Genomic DNA, 18,081 nt, shown 5'->3' on the forward strand with positions numbered 1-18,081 from the left:
AGCTTCTAAGAAACAATAGATTAACAACTACTGAATCACGAGAAACAGCTGTGAAAAAGGGGTTAGACGACAGCTTCCGTTTTTATAAAATTAACGTAAGAATCAAAGGAACGCTGACAAGTACGAAAGTCTGCTGACGTTACGTCTGCTCCCACAGATCCCGCCTCTCTTCCCTGATTGGGCCGGTTAGAATTTAGCCGAGTGAAATCGTTGGTCAAATTGGAGCCTGGCAAGATGGACCTGCAGGAGTTCAGAAACTGAATCAGGCAGGTCCGCCTGCTCTGCAAGGTTAGCTGACTGCAGTATAGGTGAAAAACTCCATCTTCCCAGTCATTCCTGATGAGCTGATGAGCTGTGGTAAAGGTTTGAAAAATTCATACAACAGGTAGAAATGTTTATCACATCCTTTTGCTGTAGTGATATGAAGATTTTATTGAGCAGTGTTGTGTTTAAATCCTCTTTTTCTGAAAAGTTCTTTTTTCACGAGTTATAAGGCATTAAAAAAGGGGGTTTACGTGTCGTATATTTTTTGGGAGTACTCAAATAAGTCGGGAGGGAGAGCCAAGATGAGATTAGACTCTCAGAGGAAATGAAGAAAGTTATTTTTGTCACCCAGCTCCACTCACATTCTCTCAGAGTCCCCCATAGTCTTGGGGGGATACCTGTGATGGTGTATTAAGGTACAGTGGTAGAAGGCAAAGCGGAGCCACGCTGTCCATTCTGTAAACAGCCTATGGTAGAAACACAGTGGAATGATCTGGGGAATGGTGAAAATATTCCCAGCCAATAACTCACTTCACCATTCCATCCCTCCATATGCAGCAGTTAAACATGACGTTACATGAAGTGTTGAGTCCTGTGTATGGACCTTGAGGTGATCACTGCTGGAGGTTGATTTTGCAGCTACCTTGACACACTGTGCTACAGCCTGAGAACATCTTCTTCTTAATTCAAAGATCAGCGCTTCTCAGACACTCAGATTTATGTCCTGAATTATTCTGCCGCCTCCTCTATAAATAGCTGTAAAACATTACACAACCACCTCACACTGTGCCGGCTGTCTAAAACATCAACTCTGTGGCTGAACCAGCTCCTCTTCTCTAGAGATGAGGATCCAGAGCCAAACAGGTGAGAGTGGAATGTAGAATCAGTCAGTCAGGGCAACGATTGTTAGAGTCAGAGTTTTATGATTCATATCAGATCGTTTCGAGGAAGTGAGTTCTTCTTTTGCTTTTTCCTCCATTTCTAAGGATGTTCAAAATTGTTGAACTAGTTGAAGAAAAACTGTTTTTATGAAATCTTAAAACCTCTCAAACTTGAAAGATGACTTCTTGTTTTTTGGTTCCATTGAGAACCTCATTTTAACCTGTGGTCTCCTCCCATATGATTGGAGCTAGACAAACCACCTCCTGCTGTGGGAGTTCCCTGCCTGTCCACACGTGCACCTGGAGCATAGAGAGCCTCAGTTCATTCAAAAGCAAATTATACCTCTGAGTCAGAGAATAATTAACGAAAGTCCTCACATGACCAGGACACCAGTCTGTCCTTGGGATGTTGTGATGACTGTTCATATCACACACACACACACACACACACACACACACACACACACACACACACACACACACACACACACACACACACACACACACACACACACACACACACACACACACACACACTCACACACACGATGAGTCACATCTTGGCAGAAGATTTGATCCAGTCAGGTTCTCTTCATGAGTCTTGGCTCGCACAGTGAGTGCGGACACTTTCAAGGTACAAACATGCAGAGGTGTGTGTGTGGATGTGAGCGAGTTTATTGATGGTGCTGTGTCATTTCTTAATAACAGTGGAAGCAATAAATACTCTACCCGGAACACACACACACACACATACACAGGAACCATCAATCCAGCTGCTGTCTGTGAGAAAGGGCAAGGGCGTGTTGGACCATAAACAGGCTGCCTTGTATGTCTGTGTGTGTGTATGTTTGTGTGTATGTTTGTGTGTGTTTGTGAGCTGCCCCTAATCACAGCAGCAGTTACCTCATCCACAACTCAACCAATGTTGACATCCTGCAAAGCATTGTGGGTAAAGTGCCTGTCGTCTGCACGCACTCATTTTGCAGGGAGAGAAGTCTGTTTAATGTGGGGACGATGAATCTCAGCAGAGATCCAGACCATCCTCCAACAAAGATGAGACTAAACCCAGGCCACAGATAGAGGTTAAAGGAGCAGTTCACCATTTTCTTACTGTTTTAAAGCTTAAAACCTGTAGATGAGATTGAGAAGTTGTAATTTATTACTTCATGTCTTCAGGTGACACTCACACTTTGAGTGTGATTTTAGAATGCACTATTTCCCCAGTTAGCATTTCTGGTTTTTTCGTAGTTCTTACGCTTGTTGAACTTAATCATTTTTTACCACAAGAAGGCAGAACTAATTTGCAAAAAGCGGCTAATTTTTTACAGCAAAGGTTTTGCTTAAACTGCAGAAACATGTAGGAGTCTATACATACATTATCCAGCTTATTACCTAGGTCTCAGTGACAGATGCTAATGAGGCTACCCATAGTAGTCGTTTTCAGTCATGTGACCAGTGCTGAAGCCTGGAAGGCAAAAATTGCTCTGGGAAACAGCAGCCTCCATTGAAAACTCAGTGGAAGTGCAGCAAAAAGCTTGTTAGTTTTCAGTCTTTTGGCGATGACAAATATTTGCATCACCTGCAAAAAAAAAGGGGAGCATGAAGAGCCCATGTGACACGTTTTTTTTCTAAATCAAATTCTTTTCATCTCTTCAGTTGATATGATTGGTAGATGTTAGTGGTCCACTGAGTAAAATTTGGTTGGATGTATAAGCCCTTTGCAAAATGACAGCAGCTTCGAAAAGCACATACATCTTCGTGACACCTAATGTTTAATAAATATTTGCTAGCTCCTTGATTTTAGAGACATGACAGGGAGATGTAAGGGTAGGCTTGAGCGACACAGGACTCCAGACCAACTCTGTCATGTTAGTTTAGTCAGTACATGTCATTAACATGACAGGGGGAGTAAGGGGCAGGCTTAGGTGACGCTAAAAGTCCAGAGAAAGACGCAGGACGGGAGAGATGAGAGCACAACTGAAGTTGAGAAATGAATGACTCTTTAGCGAGTGGTTCATTTCACCCAGATGATTTGTTCGTTTTGGATGAATCATTCGTGAATGACTCATCGCTCATTCAGACACACGTCTTCACATCTTTGACTCTTTCTGAGATGTTTAAAGCATCCATTTCTTATCTTTTAATCTTCACAGTGGATGCAGTATGCATTCTTACTCTGGCTCCTGTAGATTCTCCGACACGGCACATCCACAGAGTCAGTGGAGCTAGTGTCCTCTATCTGTAGGAAACCTGACCTGAAGGTCAAACGTTTGTTTACTCGCCTCCTCTTCAGCTCTTAATGACGGAGTTCACCTCAGACCTGATCCATAGACCCTCCTGGGATCCTCTCCATCTGGGTGTCCTCCAGGTGGCCATGCTGGCAGCCTCCCAGCATCCTCTCTGTTCATCAGAGGCAAGGTGGACGGTGCCAGTTCAACCTGATGGCCAAAAGCTCACTCTCTGTGGATATCAGAGGGACGTGCAGTATTTAGAGCTGAACACAGCATATGGTGAGTGATCTGAACATCATGTGATAAACAGGATTATTTCTGGTCTTCTTCAGGGTGTATTTCAGGACGATGACGCACAGACTGTTTCTAATATCAACTCTTTCAGGAGGGTGTGTTTATGTTGGAGGGTCAGCTAAACTGTAATCATGTGGACGGGATCCTCCTCTGAATATTACAGCCCCTCAGTCAGTGGATCTCCATCTTAAATATTAAGATCTACCCCACAGACTCCTCAGGCTCCAGTCCTGACACGGCTGACATGACAGAGGGGTGAGGCCCTGAGGTGGTCTTTCTGTACTCTAATCCAGAACAGAAAATACTGCACACATATTCCTTTAATAAAGCAAACAGACAAACTTCTGCTTGCTCAGCTTAGGTCTGTAAATAGAAACGAAGAGTCTGCGCCTTAAAAACCTGGGGGACTGCAGGTGTAGGGGAGAACCAGAGGGAGGATCCACCAGGAGAGGTGTGACCTAATGTTCCTGCTCCGTCAGCAGATCCTCCTCTCCTTTAAAGAACAGCCTCGGAGGAGACTTTTCAGCCCTTAAATCCAACCTGTGAAGAGTAAAAGTGAATATGCTGTGAAGAACAGGTTAGACAGAGAAATGACATACAGGCAGTTTGTAGGGACTTTAACAGAGATTCTTCAGAGAGAACTATTTCACTCAATTTAACCTTGTTATGTCTCGTCTCATATGTTAACTCACATCCTTAGTTCAGTATGATATTTTGTTGTCCTGTCTGGTTTTTATGTTGTAGTAATGGCTCTCCTCTTGTTTCAGATTACTTCACTTCGTGTCCTGGTGTGTTTCCCGCTCTTGTGATTGTTGACCCCGCCCTCATTGTCTCCACCTGTGGCTCATTACCTCTTGTATATATAGTCTGCGTCTCCCTTTGTCCTGTGTCTGTTTGTCTCGTCATGCCAGATAATTTTTGCTGTTGTATCAAGTAGAGAATTTTGTTTCCAAGTGTGTTTAGGCCAGGCTCTCCTGTGATTTTCAGTTTTGTGGTTTTCCAGCACCTGCTGAGGTTTTTGTTCATTTTTTTGTTCTATACATCTTTTTGGTAATAAAACCCTTTAAAGCTCATACAAGTCGTGCGCCTGGGTCCTTGTAGATGAGCCTTGTCAGTACAAACAGACCAGTAATGGACCCAGCCGACGCGGAAGCATTTAAGCAGGCTTTGCAGAAGCAGGGAAGCCGCCTGCACCAGCATGAGGAGCAGCTGAACTCTGTTAACCAAGGGGTGCTGAGTTTACATCAACGGCAAAGAGAGTTCCAGGCTTCAATCACAGAACAAGTGAGCACCTTGATGGATCAGTTACACCTGGTGCTAGCTCAACTGGGATCATCAACTTCCACACCCACAACCACCACACCGTCTGACTCAGCTTCTGCTCCACCGGTTCATGCCATGTGCTCCACCATGCCTGCTCCACGTCTGGCGGCCCCTGAGAAATTCTCGGGCGACTCTGGAGACTGCCGACCTTTTCTGGTACAGTGTGACCTTCACTATAATCAACATCCCACAGCTTACCCCACTGAACAATCCAGAGTAGCCTTCATGATCTCCCATTTGACGGGGAGAGCAGCAGCTTGGGCCACAGCTGAATGGTCAAGAGACTCACCCATATGCAAATCGTTGAAGCAGTTCACTGACACTCTTCGTAAGGTTTTTGACCACACTACGCCAGGCCGTGAGGCAGCCCGAGCCTTAGTTCATTTAAAACAAAACCAGCGACGAGTAGCTGATTATGCTATTGAGTTCCGGACACTAGCTGCTGACAGTGGCTGGAACGATTCAGCGCTTTGTGACGCTTTTCTGCATGGACTTTCTGATCCTATTAAAGACCAACTGGCTCCGTTAGACATGCCTACAGACTTGGACTCAACTATTGCTATAGCCATTCGAATAGATAATAGGCTCCAAGAAAGAATGCGAGAGAAGCAAATGAAATCCCTGCCTCAGCCTCCCCACACGGGGCACCCTATCCGACCCCACCAGGAAGGTGGGCTACAGTTTCCACGGCCCATGAACCCAGAGTCATCACCAAATGTCAGCAGCACAGAGGAGCCGATGCAGCTGGGGCGTACTAAGCTGTCTTCTGCTGAAAGACAGCGCCGTCTGCGGGAGGGGAGATGTTTTTACTGTGGGCAGCTTGGACATCTCCTGGCGGCTTGCCCGGTAAAAGACAAGGCTCATCAGTGAGACAGAGGGTGCTGGTGAGCCCTGTGACTTCCTCTGACTATCCCGCTCGCACTTTGACCAAGGTAAATATTCAAACTAGAAACCAGACTTTTGTTCAGGAGGTTCTTATAGATTCAGGGTCGGACGAGAGTTTGATGGATTGGGGGTTAGCTAAAAGACTAGGATTGAAGTACTCCCCTTTGCCGCAGCCATTAACTGCTAGTGCCCTGGACGGACGATTGTTGTTTGATGTCTCCCATGTAACTGAACCTCTCAAGATGACCGTTAATCGGTCACATAGTGAACGCATCAGTTTCCACCTTTTCCACTCTGCACAGCATCCTCTGATCCTGGGCTATCCCTGGCTTAAGAAACATAATCCACACGTTAACTGGAAGTCAGGGGAAATTGAGGGGTGGGGAAAGGGCTGCCAAGAGTCATGTTTTCAGGTACACTCTGGTTTGGTTAAGATTGATAATGACCGGAGTAAGGACTATCCCGATTTGTCCAAAGTACCGTCTTGCTACAGGGACTTGAAAGAAGTTTTTAATAAGGCCCGTGCTACTTCCCTGCCTCCTCACCGGCCTTATGACTGCCCTATAGACTTACAGCCTGGGGCGACCATTCCCAAGGGAAGACTGTATTCTCTTTCAGGTCCTGAAAAGGAGGCTATGAAGGAATATATCTCCACATCACTAAAGTCTGGGTTGATCCGCCCTTCCTCTTCCCCGGCTGGAGCCGGCTTTTTCTTTGTGGAAAAGAAGGATGGGTCTCTACGCCCGTGCATTGATTACAGCCCGCTGAACAACATCACCATCAAAAACAGGTATCCCCTTCCTCTCATATCTACAGCATTTGAACAGTTGCAGGGAGCTAAGATCTTCACTAAACTGGACTTAAGAAATGCTTATCATCTGGTCCGAATCAGGGAGGGGGATGAATGGAAGACAGGCTTCAACACCCCCACAGGTCATTATGAATATCTAGTGATGCCCTTTGGCCTCACTAATGCTCCTGCCGTGTTTCAGGCCTTGGTGAACGATGTACTGAGAGATTTTTTGAACCTGTTCGTGTTTGTCTATCTAGACGACATACTGATTTTTTCTCCTGATGAGGAAACACATGTCAAGCATGTCCGTCAAGTCCTGCAGTGTCTCCTGGAACACCAGCTCTTTGTAAAGGCTGAAAAGTGTGACTTCCACGTCCAATCAGTCTCCTTCCTGGGCTTCATAATCGCTCCTGATCAGGTTACTATGGACCCCGCAAAGGTTAGTGCAGTGGCCAATTGGCCAACGCCCACTACAAAGAAACAAGTCCAGCAGTTTCTAGGTTTTGCTAACTTCTACCGCAGATTTATCAGACATTTTAGCACTATTGCTGCACCTTTGCATGCACTCACGTCTGCTAATGTTCAGTTCAAGTGGAATCCTCAAGCAGAGGCTGCCTTCCGGAAGCTCAAGACTTTGTTTACCTCTGCTCCTGTGCTCACCATTCCTGACCCTCACCGACAGTTCGTGGTGGAGGTGGACGCCTCCAAGGAGGGCCTGGGTGCGGTTCTTTCCCAACGGTCTGCTAAGGACAACAAGCTCCATCCCTGCGCCTTTTTGTCTCGTAAGTTCTCTCAAGCTGAAAGGAATTATGATGTGGGGAACAGGGAACTGTTGGCTGTCAAGGAAGCATTAGAAGAGTGGAGACATTGGTTGGAAGGGGCTGAGCACCCATTTCTTGTGTGGACAGATCATAAGAACTTGGAGTACATTAAGTCAGCAAAAAGACTGAATTCTCGTCAGGCCAGGTGGACTTTGTTTTTCAACAGATTTAATTTCACCCTGTCATACCGGCCTGGGTCAAAGAATGTCAAACCTGATGCATTGTCCCGCCTTTTTCAGTCTGAGCCAGATGCCAAGGAGCCTGAACCCATCCTTCCACTGAACCGTGTGGTTGGAGCGGTGACTTGGCAGATAGAATCTGTGGTAAAGCAAGCTATTGGTGATAACCCAGCGCCTCGTGGTTGCCCTCCTAAGAGGTTGTTTGTGCCTGAGGTGGTAAGGTCACAGGTCATCCACTGGGCACACACCTCCTTGCTTACCTGTCATCCTGGGGTGAAGCGTACTCTGTTTGTCATGAGGCAAAGGTTCTGGTGGCCAGCTATGGAGAAGGCGGTGAGGGATTATGTGGCGGCCTGTCCCGTTTGTGCCCGCAACAAGACGCCCTCTACAGCTCCGAGTGGATTACTGCAGCCGCTGCCCATACCCAGCCGACCCTGGTCAGACATATCCCTGGTTTTTGTCACAGGACTCCCAGTGTCTCAAGGTAACACCACTGTCTTGACGGTGGTGGACAGATTCTCCAAAATGGCTCATTTCATCCCTTTGCCAAAATTACCGTCTGCCAAAGAGACGGCAGAAACTATGTTGAATCATGTTTTCAAGGTTCATGGATTTCCCAGGGATATTGTGTCTGACCGGGGTCCACAGTTCGTGTCTCAGTTCTGGAAGGAATTCTGCTCATTGATTGGAGCTACTGTGAGTCTCTCATCGGGCTATCATCCACAGTCCAATGGGCAAACAGAGAGGCTGAATCAGGAGCTCGAGACCTGTCTTCGTTGCCTGGTCTCACAGAACCCGTCTTCCTGGAGCAAACACCTTATGTGGGTTGAGTTTGCCCACAACTCGCTTCCTACCTCAGCTACCGGCTTGACCCCATTCCAGTGTTGCTATGGATACCAACCTCCCATGTTTCCTGAAAGTGGGGAAGAAGTGACAGTTCCTTCAGCCCATGTTCTGATTCGCCGCTGTCACAAGGTTTGGGCAGCAGCACGCCGTGCTCTTATGCGCAGCTCTGCCCGCATGAAGAAAGCTGCTGATCAACATCGAGGTCGGGCTCCTGTTTATAAACCAGGGCAGAGTGTGTGGCTTTCCACCAAGGACTTACCCCTCAATGTGGCATCCAGGAAGCTGGCTCCCAGGTTTGTGGGTCCTTATCCCATCTCAAAAATTGTTAACCCTGTGTCTGTCCGCCTTCGCCTCCCCAGGTCTCTACGAGTGCACCCCACCTTTCATGTTTCAAAGATCAAGCCGGTCAAAGAGAGTGCTCTGGTTCCTGTGGGTAAACCTCCTCCCCCTCCCCGCATGATAGATGGAGGACCAGCGTACACGGTTAAACGCCTCCTGGCTGTCAGGAGGCGAGGGCGGGGAAAGCAGTTTTTGGCAGACTGGAAGGGGTATGGTCCAGAGGAAAGGTCCTGGATCCCAGCAAGTTTTATCATTGATAAAGACCTCATCAAGGACTTCTTCTCACGGCAATCCAGGAGTCTTGGGACGCCTGGAGTCGTCCATAAAAGGGGGGGTACTGTTATGTCTCGTCTCATATGTTAACTCACATCCTTAGTTCAGTGTGATATTTTGTTGTCCTGTCTGGTTTTTATGTTGTAGTAATGGCTCTCCTCTTGTTTCAGATTACTTCACTTCCTGTCCTGGTGTGTTTCCCGCTCTTGTGATTGTTGACCCCGCCCTCATTGTCTCCACCTGTGGCTCATTACCTCTTGTATATATAGTCTGCGTCTCCCTTTGTCCTGTGTCTGTTTGTCTCGTCATGCCAGATAATTTTTGCTGATGTATCAAGTAGAGAATTTTGTTTCCAAGTGTGTTTAGGCCAGGCTCTCCTGTGATTTTCAGTTTTGTGGTTTTCCAGCACCTGCTGAGGTTTTTGTTCATTTTTTTGTTCTATACATCTTTTTGGTAATAAAACCCTTTAAAGCTCATACAAGTCGTGCGCCTGGGTCCTTGTAGATGAGCCTTGTCAAACCTCTTTGTTTTTCCTTCCCAGTTTGTTGTTGGAGTCCTGAAAGATTGCAAACACTTCACCTAAGATCCTTAATCACCAACATAATCCAAAAATCTGCTATTCCCACTTTATTTCTTGTGACATTGAACTTAATTTAGTAACATTACGACTAAATTCTGTAACAAAAGTAACTTTGATCTTTCCTGCAGCATCATGAATTTTTTCTCATAACTTAATAACATAATTTTAAACAACTTTAACCTTGTAATATCACAGCTTTAATCCTGTAACTTTTGACTTTAATATCTTTATGTTACAATTTATAAATTCATTTTTGTCATAATATAATTTGACTCTAACCTTGCAATTTATATCTTGTCAAAAAGTTACAACTTTCAACTCAAATCTTGTAATATTTCCACTTTTATCCTGTCACATGTTGACTTTTTACTTAAGGAGTTTAATCCGACATTACATTATTGACTTAAATCCTGTTACGATTCAATTAACAATCAAAATCCTAGCACATTACAATTAATAACTTTGATCATAACAACTTGACAAAGTACGACATTTATCTTGTCACGTTATGATTTCAGTCTTGGCAGATTTACAACTTCAGTCCTATCACATAATATATGATGTCAATTTTCTACTAATTGAATCTTGTCATGTTACTTAAATCTAGTATCTTTATGACTTTCAACTTTTCACGTTACAACCTACAACTTCAATCCTGTCACAAAACAACTTTAATCCTGTCATGTTGTGACTTAAATCCTGTCACTTTATAACTTTGATCTTGTAGTATTTCAATATTAACCTGTCCTCTCTGTGTCTGAATCTTGTTTCTTTAGTTGTTACCTTAAAAAGTTAGATTAAATTATTAGAAATTCAATCTTGTTTCTGTGTTTGTTCACACCTAATTTTCGAACATCACCACTTTAATCCTGTTACATTATGAATTTTACCTGGTTACAAAATTTCTTGGAGAAACTTGATCTTGTCACATTATGGCCTACTCCTTGTAACAGTATGCAATTTATCTGGAATCATAACAACGCATAAAGTTACATCATTAATCTGGTAACAATGCAGTTTTTTCTTTTACAATACGATGACTTCTGATTTGACATGTTTGTTGCGATGCTCCTCATCCTTAGTTGTACTCTTACTTAGTATCTTTTGAACTGGATAAGTTTTGCAGTTCTTCAGGTCTCTTTGCGTGTTAATGATTGTTTACTGTCAGCTGACTTCCAGATTTCTCTTCGTGTGGTTTGATATTGCCTTAAAACTTAATTTTATTGGATTTCTTACTTTTAATCATTTTGTGATTTGATGTAAATGATGTGACATGAATATTCATCTTTTCTTTTAAAGCTGGCATTTACTCTTTATTTTCTTAAAGATACAATGAGGAGGATCTGTTTTGGTTGCACTCCCTCACCACCTTCTGGCCTGGAGTCTCACGCACACTGTTGTAAATTACTTTCAGTGAAGTGTGAGTTTGTTTTGGAATTAAATGGAGATCGGATCGACACAAACCTCCCTTTGGTCAAGACAACTTTTTACCAGCTACAACACACTGAGGTAAGGTATTTGTCAGTACAGTTACATAGCGCTACGGTTTGAAACGTGACATCGAGCCGGTGTTCTGTCGAGTTGTCCTACCCATCGAGACGTCCTACTTTGCATCACTGCGCATGCGCACGAGTCAACAGCATCGCCTGAACGACAACAGCACAGAATCGTCCTACCAATCGGCTGTTTATTCAGGAAAACGGTGAAAACAGTTTTCTTTTTAATACTTCCTGGGAATGAGCATTTTACTTCTTTTCAAAAGAACAAAAGAAAGAATAAATTAATGATTAAAAATAGATCAATGTAGTATGAAAATTTATTGAAACACAACAAGGTGAGATACAGGCAGTTCTACCCGCATGCGTCTACGTGGAAGCATGATTTGACAGGGAATTTTTAACTGTCAAATCATCCTAACTGCATTTATCTATGTGGAAGCATTAATTGACAGGGCATTTTTTCACTGTCAAATCATCCTACCTGCTTATATCTATGTGGAAGCGTGATTTGACAGGGTATTTTTAACTGTTAAATGATCCTACCTGCTAATATCTATGTAGAAGTGTGATTTGACGGGGATTTTTCTTCCGCCAAAGCGTCGTACACATAGATCTATGTGGAAGCACATTCTGACTTCCTGCTATTAAGTGGTCTATTTACATGAAAAGGCCTTTGAAAAGAACAGAAACCAAGACAAAAGAAACGTGAATCGCACGGTTGCATTTTCTGACGAGGTAGGACAGCTCGGCAGATAAGTCTGTCATTTCATCCTACGGGTAGGACGATTCGCGGAGGTAGGACAACTCGGCAGAACACCGGCTATATGTAGTGCTATCGGCAGCCCGGTGCTCCAACCCTATCTGTAGGCTAACACCGAAAAAAGCACACAGTCAGTTTATATTTAGTTTAGCAACCATCTATATTTAGCGTTGCTGGCAGCCTGGTGCTCTAAGACATGTTCATAATGTGTAACGTTAGTAAATCCTGGATAGCTATGTCCTGCCAGTCATCTAAAGTGTGGATTATGGTCAGACATATATCTAGAAGGGAGACTTTTTCAAGATCACTTTCAAACTCCCCACAGTCCCTTTAAGTTGAACATCTCCACCCTCTGTCAAACTTTATTTCACTATAAAACAAGATGGTGGTCAGGGAACGGCGTACTCAAAAGGCGATGTCTCTGAGAGCATCAGGCGTTACATAACCGCTAAGCGTTGTCTTCCCATCTGCTCTCCACATTAAACCAGTTATAACTTTTCTTTTCTTCTCATGAAGTGATGATTTAGGTCTGTCACTTTAATGGGATCAATTCAGAGCTCAGAGTTTGAATAAATATCCTTTCTTTAGTCTCTGCAGGCGGAGACACATCGAGCTTCAACCAACCACAAACAATTCAGAGCGTCCTGGTAAACAACCAGCAAACAAACGGCCGTAAACAAACCACTCGTGTTCTCTGTCGGCATCTGGTTTTGTTTAGGCATGGAGCTCACACACACACACACATACACGCACACGCACACACACACACACTCAGAGCTGGTTACAGTAACAGTGTGAATCACAGATACACCTGCTCTTGGAGTAATTCAGCTCAGAGAAGTGAGAGTCAGCTCTTTTCTCTCTGGCTCTGGTGCCAGCTGCTACCTGGAAGTCTCTGGCTGCTCTCTAAAGGAGCAGTCCGCCTGTTTTTCCTTTGTGACTCTTTCATGTTTGAGGTGTGGTTCCTGTCCTCTTGATGAAATAATGTTTGTCTTATTTTAAACCCCGCTGTCCTCATGACTCAGGGCGTTTTATGGCCTTCTTTCTGACCTGCTTCCAGGAAACTGTAGAAAAACAACAATTTTCTTGTCTCCTGTACTGCAGTACCACAGTCTTCCCAAAGGGGTCAGCGTGGAGCTTCAGCCATATCAGCCCATCTTTCTTCTTGTCTAATTTTTGATGCAACAGCAGGAACACCTCTTTGTTTTTCCTCTCTTACCTTCTCTTTCTCCTGGTTTCCATAAATCTTTCCCAATAATTAAATTTCCATCCTCGTTTTTCATCCTCTCTCCACTCTTTGTTTCACTTTGTGTCTTTGTGTTTCTCTTTGTTTTGTTGGAATGTGTTGCCTCGTCTCCATGTCTTTATTTGTCATCGATCTTTAAACATGACGAATTTGGATTCACCTCCTCCTCTTCTCTGGATTTATTCTCTTGGTGACTCAAGAGGAGGAAGATTTCTCTCTTTTTTTTTACTCATCTTTTTGCATCTTCTAGCTCACCTCTGTGGCTCCTGTTTTCATCCTTTCTACTTCTGAGTCTTTAAACTTCAATTCAACCTTTCCTCTTCTTATCACCTCCTGTACATCTTACTGTTTACCTCTTTCTTTTTTAAAATTGTATCTCTTTTTCTATCATTTCATCCCTTTAACTCTATCATTTGTTTCTTTCAGGTTCATTTTTGTAAACTGCAGAGTCTCATCTTCTCTCATCCTTTTTTTTAATCAGTTCCAGCACATTGATATTTCTCTGAGAATGACGTACGCCTCGGGGGACAATATCTATTTTTTTTTTGTATTTCTGATGTTGACCTTGAGTTCCCTCCTGTAGATTTTTCTGCAAAATAAACTTTTGTTTCTTGACATCCCCTCAAAGATCTCCTGTTTTTCTGCAGCAGATGAGTCTCAGTTTAGCTGTTAACACTCTGATACTCAGCCCTATGGTCATTTCAGCCCAAGTATCGCCCAAGTCTCATTCGAGCTATGTTGAATTTTTGTTGTTGTTTTGTCCTTAAAAGAGTCAAAGATCATGCCCTGAAAGCTCATCCTCTCTTCTTTAAGGGACTGCTTGATTTTTTGATTTTGCCCAAAAAGTTGAAGAGTTATGGTAATTTAATGAGCTCCGCTTGTCTGAGTTTGTCTTCTTCTCCCTTGTCACCTCGATAAAGCAAAACTACGGTGGGAGTTTTTTTCTCCTTAAATGTTTTAACTACAAACTTCCTGCAGTCTTCCTCAGAGGTCATGTGATTTTGTTGTCTGTCAGCTGATTTATAGAGGTTTGATTGTCCTACCTGAAGCGGGACAAGTCACAAGAATAGTGTTCAGCCCTGTTTCCACTAAGCGGTTTAGTTTAGTTCGTTTTGGTATGGCACACATTTTGTGGCATGTCCTTTGACTAAAACCAGGGCAGGTCCCCAAATTACTGACGCATACTGCCACTTTTTTGGTACCCTTCTGTTTGAGTACGAGACATACTGATCTGACCCAGAAGGTGGAGCTAGAAACACTGCAGTCCTTTGGTTAAAAGAATCATCACTTCCTGTGCAACAGCAGTAAAAAAGAACAACACAGAACCCTGTCATAATTACATCTCCAGTTGACTTTGTGAAGGAAACTTTCTTATTGTTTGGAAAATAGCATCACAAAGCCATTGTGTTTTTCTTCTTCAGTAGATTTATTAGTGGGGTACACTGTATTGTGCTGCTATGGCATCACGCTATAACGTAGCTGATGCTACACAATAGCTATGTAATAATATCCACATCCAGCATAAGGCTGATTTATGCTTGACGCGGCTTCCTGTGGACAAATGCTGTCATTCATGAACCTACGCGCCTTGGAGTGGTCCCTTTCACAATGAATATTTCCTCGCGTGCACTCGAAAATTTCTAACCTGCCGGATGACAGACAAGATGGAGGAAGAACGGGATCTCCTAGTGGTTGAAGAGCAGAAATACAGGCATCTCTATGACTCTTCACACAGAAATTACTGTGATAAGTAGTAAATAATTAATGTCGTGAAATTGCGGTCACTCTCGGCAGAAAAGAGAAATCGGTCAAAATTACCGGGAAATGTCAAGTTATAAACAAAGCCAAACTTCTTTGACTCTCGTTTAGTAATTTGGTAGATGTATGTTTGTGATACATCGTCCCCTGCAGTTTGGGAATGGACACCAACGGATGCCGCACCTCATGCGTTCTCTCAGATGGATCTCTCACACAGATCTCATGCGTCTGATTACCAGACATCGCGTTTGTGCGGAAAGCAAAACACAGCCTTTGCACACCGCCAACCAAGAAGGGCACGGTTGACAGTGGAAACCCAAACAGGATCAGACTTACTGGTCCAACCCATACCAAACTGTTCTGATCCATACCAGACCACTGGGTGGAAATGGAGCTTTACTTTATGGTGTCAGAAAAAATTAACCTTTTTAGACCACTGACAGACACACAGCCTCAAGAGGACACTCAAGGAACTGCAGCTCTTCACCCTGGTTCATTCTGTCTCCTAGGTGTTTCCTCTGTCAGCGACAGGCGGCTGTCTCTGGGATGTTTCTGATTCCTTCAGGCAGCAATGAAATCTCAAAATGAATAAAAACATTCTCAGACTCTCTCCTGTGTGGGAGGAAGCAGATCTGTACAGATTTGTGAAGCGTTGGTGGAGACGCTGGAGCTCAAGCGGAGACCAATTTTGGTCCAAATTGAGCCTCAAGTCGAATTTTTTCCTCCCTGGTTACCGTAGTTAAAGAAGACAAATAAAAACCTGTCACAGTCTGTTTCCACTAAGACACCTGCTGCTTTAATCCACTCATAGATCTGTTTAGCCTCACGGAGTCCTGTTTGACATGTGGTTAAAGGATCTGTGGAGGAAAGAACAGAGAGATCAGACACTCTGTGTTATTAATGCACACAGGGGAATTGTCTTTAAAATGTTTTATTTCATCTAAAATCATCTGGATTCAGAAATCTTTCACCTTTTTACCAACCTGATCGGACAAAATCCACACCATCCAGACTGCAGTGTCTGTTTATCTCAAACATACTCTGTCAATATAAAACAAAAAGAATAACTTGAGAGAAAAACCACCGAAGGTAAAGAGATGGCTCATGTTCAGGTAAAGCTAACCAAGCTACAAAGGAAAGCTCAGAACCAGCACAGGAAACATCTTCATGAATAATCCTGCATTTAAGGCTCCAAGGAAGCAGAGAAACCAAAATAATGTCCAAAAGGCAGCTACGAAATCATGTGTGAGATGCTGTTTTCCAAACCGCCTTGTATCCCAGCAGTGACCACCAATTTGGTGAAAATTTAGTTTGTGAAAAAGAGTCAAACCTGCAGTGTGCTGAAAATTCCTGGATGTCTTACTGAGCTGGAAAAACTTCTGTCTTAATGAGCCAGTCCACCTCATTTACTGTGTCCATGCATGGCCCTAACGCTGTTGGTCTTCTTTTTCTGTCAGTAGGCTCTATGCAATGGGGACAGATTGTTGGACACAGACTTTAGACACATATAGATATTAATTTTTTTTGAAGATGCTATGAGTAGGATCTGTTTTAATGTGGCTGGCTCACCACCTTTTGGCCAGGAGTCTCATGCACACTGTCGTAACAATGTGACTTTTAAAGCAACAAGCAAATGTAAATTTGTACCGTAAGAAGCGCTACTAGCAGCCTGGTGCCATGACATATCTGTAGGCTAATGTGACAACAAGCAAACTGTCAGTTTGTACAGTAGTTTAATAGTGGCCCATAGGTAGCAGAGACAGCCCAGTGCTGTGAGACATGTCTGTAATATGTAACCAAGCAGAGCTGACATAACCTCCCTCTTCATTTTATTAATAGACTCTCAAGTTTGAACAGACCACTGCAGAATAACTGCTGACAGTGGGTTGGAATGAACATTAGCACAAACAGCTTAGCTCATGTTTTAGCCATTAGCTTGTGCTCTATCACTCTCCTGTTTAGCTTTCTTCTGCTCTTCTGTACTTTTTCTGTCTGGCAGTTAGGCTCCTGTTTCCACCAATACTACAGAATTAATCAAAGTAATTGTTTTCAAGCAGGGAAAAAGTAGATTTCTCATTTTTAAATTAGCCGGCGTGGTGTTGTCATAGTGACTTGGGCATGCCATTTGGTCCTGCTTGACCCTAGTAGAAAACTAATACAAGTCGCTACAAAGTAGCATTTCAAAGTAACCTACATTGGTGCTGATAGTATCATTTTAAAGTCTGGATTACGATCTGGCATATATCTAGAAGGGAGACTTTTTAAGATCACTTTTAAACTCCTCACAGCCCCTTTAAATCCACGGGGCTCAAGGTACAGATGACTAATTGCTGTTTAACAAAGGATTTTATTTGTTCACTCATTTAGTTACAATCTCCTATAACACATGCATGCTGGTAACATACTTACACACCTCCAAATACAGACACAAAGGCACTGACACACACACACACACACACACACACACACACACACTAAGTGTCTCAGGGGACTCTTCCATATGCTCACTGAGCTGAACTGTGAAAACTCGTCTCCCTCCCTCCCCCCCTCTGTTTCTCAGCTCACAAACTAGTGATGAAAGTGATCCCTCCAAACGCTAATCAGGACCAAAATAACTCGCTTGATCATCTCCAATCAAAGGCCACGGGACGCTGCGACACATGGACAGACTGACGGGATGAATGTAAGTTGACACCAACCCAGATGTGTCAGCAGGAAGGGAAGAAAGAGCAGAAAAGCAGACAGGTAGACATATGTGGGACATGGCTAATGACAGGAGCTGCTTTAAAATTAGAAATGAGAGAAATGGAGAGAAAGAGGGAGGAGGTGAAGACAGAAGAAAGACTTAGACACACTCAGAGTCAGCTGTGTGAGGGCTCATCAGCTGACCTTTCTCACAGAGGATGTTTCCAACAGAGCAGTCAGTTTCTTCATCTGACGGTAATATCTCTGCAGATAATCAGATATTTACTCAAAGCAGTTTGATAAAAACACAACTCACCTTCATTAAGATCCTACCCTGGCTGTTTGGATCTACAGAGCTTAGGTGAGGGTGAAGGCTTCACCTTAGTCACCTGTGTGAGCTACATCTTGTTTGGTTGGGTTCTGG

The sequence above is a fragment of the Halichoeres trimaculatus genome, unplaced genomic scaffold, assembly GCF_033239565.1.
Source record: "Halichoeres trimaculatus isolate MK-OKI-2021-1 unplaced genomic scaffold, fHalTri1.1 fHalTri1_scaffold_13, whole genome shotgun sequence".
NCBI lineage: Eukaryota > Metazoa > Chordata > Actinopteri > Labriformes > Labridae > Halichoeres > Halichoeres trimaculatus.